The sequence below is a fragment of the Microcebus murinus genome, chromosome 20 (genome assembly GCF_040939455.1).
Source record: "Microcebus murinus isolate Inina chromosome 20, M.murinus_Inina_mat1.0, whole genome shotgun sequence".
NCBI classification, from domain to species: domain Eukaryota; kingdom Metazoa; phylum Chordata; class Mammalia; order Primates; family Cheirogaleidae; genus Microcebus; species Microcebus murinus.
This window is the reverse complement of record NC_134123.1, coordinates 1,333,971-1,341,809: the sequence shown is the minus strand read 5'-3', so window position 1 is coordinate 1,341,809 and position 7,839 is coordinate 1,333,971. Positions and strand designations below refer to the sequence as shown.

Genomic DNA, 7,839 nt, shown 5'->3' with positions numbered 1-7,839 from the left:
TGGCACGGCAAGTGGCTTCTTCCACAGGCTGCTTGGCCTGGGCTCCCTGCACCTGGGCCTTTGGAGGACCGGCCCTGTGCTTGCCAACACTTCCTGCAGGGACCCAGAGCTGGGAGGTGGCATCTCTCAGCCCTGGGTCGGGCAGAGCCCCAGCGGGCCATGCCCACAACCTCTCTCAGCACCGGTCCCCCAGAAGGCTCCTTTGGGACCAGGATTCTCTTGCGGTGACTCTTTAAGGTCTGGCCCCTGGATGGAGGGGCACCAGGAGTAGAGGAGCAGGAAGGGGAAGGGGGTGGCCATGCGAGGGGACACTTTGAGGCCAAGTCCCAGCTTCAGCCTGATCCTCCTGGGAACCCCGCTCTGAGACAAGGAGCCGGGCTTCGCATTCCCACAGCAGCCAGTCGTGGGCTGAGGACACCTGGGGCGTTGGGAACTCCCTGGCTTCTCCTTGGTTTAACATCTAGAGCTGCTTGTGAATCGCGCCGCCACACACACCCGAGCGCAGGTGTCTTCCGCACAGACTGCGGGCCTCGCTCTTCTGAATGCCGCTAGCTCGCCACCCACCCACGGGTGAACCTGGTCAGGGTGCTTTCTCTCAGGGGCAGACTCTTTTCCGGGCGGGCTACCGGTGTCTCTGTTTGCTCGTTTCTTTCTTCCATTTCGGGAAAGTCTTCCTTGCTGGGTGTGGAAATCTCCTATGCCTTCCCTCGCCTATTCTGTCAGCTTTAAAATTCTCTTTCAGTTGCCACCCTCACAGATGGATTAGGAAACTCTTTCCGGTGCACTCATTAGTGAAATGACCTCCAGGAAGCTGGAATCCAATATCTAATGGCCGATTTTTAGCGAGTCCACACGCCAGGGTGGTCGGGGTCCAATGCAGCCCCGGCCAGGCCCAGGCCCGTTGGACTGGGCCACAGGAGGACACGGAGGAGGGTCCCGGCCCCCACGAAGCGGTGCCAGCAGTTCTCCACGGGCTTGGGCGTTTTCCAGAGGTAGGAGATGGAGGGGACTGATTTCTTCAGCGCCCCCCAGACCACGCCACCCCACCCCACCCATGGGACACATCCCCAGAGAGAGACGCCCCATACACTGGCTGTGCCCCAGCCCTGGCTCGGGGGAATAGGCGGCAGCCCACCCACAGGGCGAGGGGGGGGGCGCAGCTGAAAGGGGTTGTGGGGGAGGGCGGCCCCTGGCTGGGGTCAAAGGGCGAGCGTCCCGCGCGTGCGCAGTCAGCGGCAGCGACGCGCTGGGGGTGGGCAGCGGGTAGGTGAAGGAGGCCGGGCGAGGAGACGAGGGGGGCTGGGAGGGCTCCACCTTGGCGAGTCCAGCCGTGGAGGCGCATCTTGTGTGAGTGTGAGTGAGTGTGAGTGTGTGTGTGTGTGTATAGAGAGACAGCCCCCCACCCCGCCCCGCCCCGCCCCGCCCCGCCCATCACCCCCGTCCCTGGGAGCCAGCGGGACCCGGCCGGCGAACTCAACCGGCCCGGCCCGGCCCGGCGCGGGGCCTGGGGCGGGAGGCGGCGGCGGGGAAGCCCAGAGAGGCTCGGCTTCTCGAGCGGGGCAGGGGCGCCCTCCGCCGCCGTCTAGGGCCACACCACCCTGAACGCCCCCGATCTCGTCTGGTCTCGGAAGCTAAGCAGGGTCGGGCCTGGTTAGTACTTGGATGGGAGACCGCCTGGGAATACCGGGTGCCACAGGCTGCTTCTTTTTTTTTTTTTTTGGCCTCTTGTTCTGTCCCCTTTCTGGGAGCGCGGCGGCGGCCCGGGGTGGGGGTCACCCCCACCCTCAGCGCCCGCCGCGGTGCCTGGCGCCCCAGCCCGCACCGTGGGGCCTCCTCTTGTCCCAAGCCGCGACACCGCCGCCACGCGGCAGCATGCGTGGCATCTGGACTGTCAGGTCTCAGACCAAAGGTCTGCTCTGTGGGAACCGACACGCTGGAGGAAACCTTGAGAGTCTGAGAGGGGAGGGAGTTCCAGAAGAAGGCCAGGATGTCATTTTGAGGGAGTATGTGACCAGAACTCGTCCCGTTGCTTTTGGGGTTCTATGGGCTACACGCAGGAATCTTTGGTGGTGGCACCTGATGTTGGGGGATCCGGAGTCACACCCAGACCTGCTCCACAGGCCTCCTTTTACTTTTCTCTTCGGATTCATTATTTTTAAAAAGTGTCTCTTACCTCTAGGATTGCATTTTCTTTTCTCTCTCTTTTCAAGCAGATGATGGGAGTACAAGTATTCAGGTGACATGTGTTGCCCGTGCCGCCCTCCCCCCTGTGTTCCTTTTTTTTTTTTTTTTTGAGACAGAGTCTCGTTTTGCTGCCCAGGCTAGAGTGAGTGCCATGGCGTCAGCCTAGCTCACAGCAACCTCAATCTCCGGGCTCAAGCAATCCTGCTGCCTCAGCCTCCCGAGTAGTTGGGACTACAGACATGCACCACCACGCCCGGCTGTGTTTTTCTATATATATTAGTTGGCCAATTAATTTCTTTCTATTTTTAGTAGAGACGGGGTCTCGCTCTTGCTCAGGCTGGTTTCGAACTCCTGACCTGGAGCAATCCGCCCGCCTCGGCCTCCCAGAGAGCTAGGATTACAGGCGTGAGCCACCGCGCCCGGCCCCCCCTGTGTTCTTATTCATATACCTCTCATGTTGTTCCAGCGTATTGTGGGGGTACCAATGTTAAGGTCGGGTGCCTTGCCCTCTCCAAGCCTCCCCCCTCGGGTCAGAGCTTCAAGTGCGCCCATCCCCCAGTCGGTGCGCACCCACCCCATGCCTAATGGATGTGTATGCCCCTCCCCTCCCCCCACCCGCCCGACACCCACCCGATGAAGGTGATTCCTCTCTGTCCACTTAGGCGTCCATCCGTTCGTACCAATTTGCTGGTGAGCGCGCGCACGTGGTGCTCGTGTGTCCATTCTTGGGATACTTGGCTTCCTGGAACGGGTTCCAGCTCTGGCCAGGAGAACACGAGAGGCGCCCTCTCACCGCTGCTCCTCACAGCCGAATGGCACTCCGTGGTGTCCACGCGCCACATTTTATTGATGCACTCCTGGATGGATGGGCACTCGGGTCGCTTCCACGTCTTTGGGATTGTGAATTGTGCCCTAACTGTAACCCTAACCCTTACCCAGCCCGTCTCCTCTGCCCCTGCCTGACGCACTCCTCCCCGGCCAGGCCCGTCACTGTCCTGGGCCCCCGCCTGACCGGCTCCTCCCCGCCCGGCCGGTCACCGTCCTCTGCCCCTGCCTGACATGCTCCTTCCCGCCCGCCCGGCCTCTCACCGTCCTCGGCCCCTGCCTGACCGGCTCCTCCGTCGCCTGGGCCTTCCAAGGGCTTGGTGTGGACGCTGCTTCCAGGAAGCCCTCCAGAAACCCGGCAGCAGGGTGGCCGCAGCAGTCTCCAGCAGCCGTCCCTAAGTCGCGTGAGTGCGGGGGACGTGCCCCCGCTGTGCCGCGGGGGCCCAGCCTGGTGTCTTCCCTGAGGCCCTGCGGCTGCCGGCTGGGCTGCCGCTCCCCGCAAGGGGAGAGCCGCGGAGGTGGGGACCGCCTCCTGATGGGGACGTACACGCAGCTCTCCACGTCGGATTCCGGGGCTCTCTGTCCTGCCCGAAGGCCCAGCTGGCCTGCGGGTCCTTAGAGTGGCAAAAACCTCCGAAAACTGAGACTGAGGGTCCGGTGGGTGTCTGCACTTTTGTGCTGGGCACCCCAGGGAGGCCCGGGGGCTGGCTGGACAACGCGGTCTGCTGGGCGGGGGGTTTGGAGGAGCAACTGATGCCCTTTGCACTTTGGGTAGCAAGAGTCTGAGGTGTCTCTGAGCCCTGTGCCATGTCGGGGGGGGGGTGCGGGGCGGAGGAGGAGGAGGAGGAGGTGGGAAGGGCCGGGGCCTGCAGTCCTGTTCCCGGGGTGGCACGGCAAGTGGCTTCTTCCACAGGCTGCTTGGCCTGGGCTCCCTGCACCTGGGCCTTTGGAGGACCGGCCCTGTGCTTGCCAACACTTCCTGCAGGGACCCAGAGCTGGGAGGTGGCATCTCTCAGCCCTGGGTCGGGCAGAGCCCCAGCGGGCCATGCCCACAACCTCTCTCAGCACCGGTCCCCCAGAAGGCTCCTTTGGGACCAGGATTCTCTTGCGGTGACTCTTTAAGGTCTGGCCCCTGGATGGAGGGGCACCAGGAGTAGAGGAGCAGGAAGGGGAAGGGGGTGGCCATGCGAGGGGACACTTTGAGGCCAAGTCCCAGCTTCAGCCTGATCCTCCTGGGAACCCCGCTCTGAGACAAGGAGCCGGGCTTCGCATTCCCACAGCAGCCAGTCGTGGGCTGAGGACACCTGGGGCGTTGGGAACTCCCTGGCTTCTCCTTGGTTTAACATCTAGAGCTGCTTGTGAATCGCGCCGCCACACACACCCGAGCGCAGGTGTCTTCCGCACAGACTGCGGGCCTCGCTCTTCTGAATGCCGCTAGCTCGCCACCCACCCACGGGTGAACCTGGTCAGGGTGCTTTCTCTCAGGGGCAGACTCTTTTCCGGGCGGGCTACCGGTGTCTCTGTTTGCTCGTTTCTTTCTTCCATTTCGGGAAAGTCTTCCTTGCTGGGTGTGGAAATCTCCTATGCCTTCCCTCGCCTATTCTGTCAGCTTTAAAATTCTCTTTCAGTGGCCACCCTCACAGATGGATTAGGAAACTCTTTCCGGTGCACTCATTAGTGAAATGACCTCCAGGAAGCTGGAATCCAATATCTAATGGCCGATTTTTAGCGAGTCCACACGCCAGGGTGGTCGGGGTCCAATGCAGCCCCGGCCAGGCCCAGGCCCGTTGGACTGGGCCACAGGAGGACACGGAGGAGGGTCCCGGCCCCCACGAAGCGGTGCCGGCAGTTCTCCACGGGCTTGGGCGTTTTCCAGAGGTAGGAGATGGAGGGGACTGATTTCTTCAGCGCCCCCCAGACCACGCCACCCCACCCCACCCATGGGACACATCCCCAGAGAGAGACGCCCCATACACTGGCTGTGCCCCAGCCCTGGCCCGGGGGAATAGGCGGCAGCCCACCCACAGGGCGAGGGGGGGGGCGCAGCTGAAAGGGGTTGTGGGGGAGGGCGGCCCCTGGCTGGGGTCAAAGGGCGAGCGTCCCGCGCGTGCGCAGTCAGCGGCAGCGACGCGCTGGGGGTGGGCAGCGGGTAGGTGAAGGAGGCCGGGCGAGGAGACGAGGGGGGCTGGGAGGGCTCCACCTTGGCGAGTCCAGCCGTGGAGGCGCATCTTGTGTGAGTGTGAGTGAGTGTGAGTGTGTGTGTGTGTGTATAGAGAGACAGCCCCCCACCCCGCCCCGCCCCGCCCCGCCCCGCCCATCACCCCCGTCCCTGGGAGCCAGCGGGACCCGCCGGCGAACTCAACCGGCCCGGCCCGGCCCGGCGCGGGGCCTGGGGCGGGAGGCGGCGGCGGGGAAGCCCAGAGAGGCTCGGCTTCTCGAGCGGGGCAGGGGCGCCCTCCGCCGCCGTCTAGGGCCACACCACCCTGAACGCCCCCGATCTCGTCTGGTCTCGGAAGCTAAGCAGGGTCGGGCCTGGTTAGTACTTGGATGGGAGACCGCCTGGGAATACCCGGTGCCACAGGCTGCTTCTTTTTTTTTTTTTTTGGCCTCTTGTTCTGTCCCCTTTCTGGGAGCGCGGCGGCGGCCCGGGGTGGGGGTCACCCCCACCCTCAGCGCCCGCCGCGGTGCCTGGCGCCCCAGCCCGCACCGTGGGGCCTCCTCTTGTCCCAAGCCGCGACACCGCCGCCACGCGGCAGCATGCGTGGCATCTGGACTGTCAGGTCTCAGACCAAAGGTCTGCTCTGTGGGAACCGACACGCTGGAGGAAACCTTGAGAGTCTGAGAGGGGAGGGAGTTCCAGAAGAAGGCCAGGATGTCATTTTGAGGGAGTATGTGACCAGAACTCGTCCCGTTGCTTTTGGGGTTCTATGGGCTACACGCAGGAATCTTTGGTGGTGGCACCTGATGTTGGGGGATTCGGAGTCACACCCAGACCTGCTCCACAGGCCTCCTTTTACTTTTCTCTTCGGATTCATTATTTTTAAAAAGTGTCTCTTACCTCTAGGATTGCATTTTCTTTTCTCTCTCTTTTCAAGCAGATGATGGGAGTACAAGTATTCAGGTGACATGTGTTGCCCGTGCCGCCCTCCCCCCTGTGTTCCTTTTTTTTTTTTTTTTTTGAGACAGAGTCTCGTTTTGCTGCCCAGGCTAGAGTGAGTGCCATGGCGTCAGCCTAGCTCACAGCAACCTCAATCTCCGGGCTCAAGCAATCCTGCTGCCTCAGCCTCCCGAGTAGTTGGGACTACAGACATGCACCACCACGCCCGGCTGTGTTTTTCTATATATATTAGTTGGCCAATTAATTTCTTTCTATTTTTAGTAGAGACGGGGTCTCGCTCTTGCTCAGGCTGGTTTCGAACTCCTGACCTGGAGCAATCCGCCCGCCTCGGCCTCCCAGAGAGCTAGGATTACAGGCGTGAGCCACCGCGCCCGGCCCCCCCTGTGTTCTTATTCATATACCTCTCATGTTGTTCCAGCGTATTGTGGGGGTACCAATGTTAAGGTCGGGTGCCTTGCCCTCTCCAAGCCTCCCCCCTCGGGTCAGAGCTTCAAGTGCGCCCATCCCCCAGTCGGTGCGCACCCACCCCATGCCTAATGGATGTGTATGCCCCTCCCCTCCCCCCACCCGCCCGACACCCACCCGATGAAGGTGATTCCTCTCTGTCCACTTAGGCGTCCATCCGTTCGTACCAATTTGCTGGTGAGCGCGCTCACGTGGTGCTCGTGTGTCCATTCTTGGGATACTTGGCTTCCTGGAACGGGTTCCAGCTCTGGCCAGGAGAACACGAGAGGCGCCCTCTCACCGCTGCTCCTCACAGCCGAATGGCACTCCGTGGTGTCCACGCGCCACATTTTATTGATGCACTCCTGGATGGATGGGCACTCGGGTCGCTTCCACGTCTTTGGGATTGTGAATTGTGCCCTAACTGTAACCCTAACCCTTACCCAGCCCGTCTCCTCTGCCCCTGCCTGACGCACTCCTCCCCGGCCAGGCCCGTCACTGTCCTGGGCCCCCGCCTGACCGGCTCCTCCCCGCCCGGCCGGTCACCGTCCTCTGCCCCTGCCTGACACGCTCCTTCCCGCCCGGCCTCTCACCGTCCTCGGCCCCTGCCTGACCGGCTCCTCCGTCGCCTGGGCCTTCCAAGGGCTTGGTGTGGACGCTGCTTCCAGGAAGCCCTCCAGAAACCCGGCAGCAGGGTGGCCGCAGCAGTCTCCAGCAGCCGTCCCTAAGTCGCGTGAGTGCGGGGGACGTGCCCCCGCTGTGCCGCGGGGGCCCAGCCTGGTGTCTTCCCTGAGGCCCTGCGGCTGCCGGCTGGGCTGCCGCTCCCCGCAAGGGGAGAGCCGCGGAGGTGGGGACCGCCTCCTGATGGGGACGTACACGCAGCTCTCCACGTCGGATTCCGGGGCTCTCTGTCCTGCCCGAAGGCCCAGCTGGCCTGCGGGTCCTTAGAGTGGCAAAAACCTCCGAAAACTGAGACTGAGGGTCCGGTGGGTGTCTGCACTTTTGTGCTGGGCACCCCAGGGAGGCCCGGGGGCTGGCTGGACAACGCGGTCTGCTGGGCGGGGGGTTTGGAGGAGCAACTGATGCCCTTTGCACTTTGGGTAGCAAGAGTCTGAGGTGTCTCTGAGCCCTGTGCCATGTCGGGGGGGGGGTGCGGGGCGGAGGAGGAGGAGGAGGAGGTGGGAAGGGCCGGGGCCTGCAGTCCTGTTCCCGGGGTGGCACGGCAAGTGGCTTCTTCCACAGGCTGCTTGGCCTGGGCTCCCTGCACC

At 63.1% G+C, this 7,839-nt stretch overlaps 2 non-coding genes across 2 annotated transcripts; both read left to right on the top strand.

The window, feature by feature from the left end:
* The first annotated feature begins 1,580 nt into the window (after positions 1-1,580).
* On the top strand, positions 1,581-1,699 carry LOC142862678 (5S ribosomal RNA). Its single transcript, XR_012913775.1, has one exon. It is a non-coding gene; the product is annotated as a 5S ribosomal RNA (ribosomal RNA).
* A 3,775-nt stretch (positions 1,700-5,474) lies between these two features.
* LOC142862965 (5S ribosomal RNA) lies at positions 5,475-5,593 on the top strand. The gene has a single exon (XR_012913858.1). It is a non-coding gene; the product is annotated as a 5S ribosomal RNA (ribosomal RNA).
* The last annotated feature ends 2,246 nt before the right edge of the window (positions 5,594-7,839 follow it).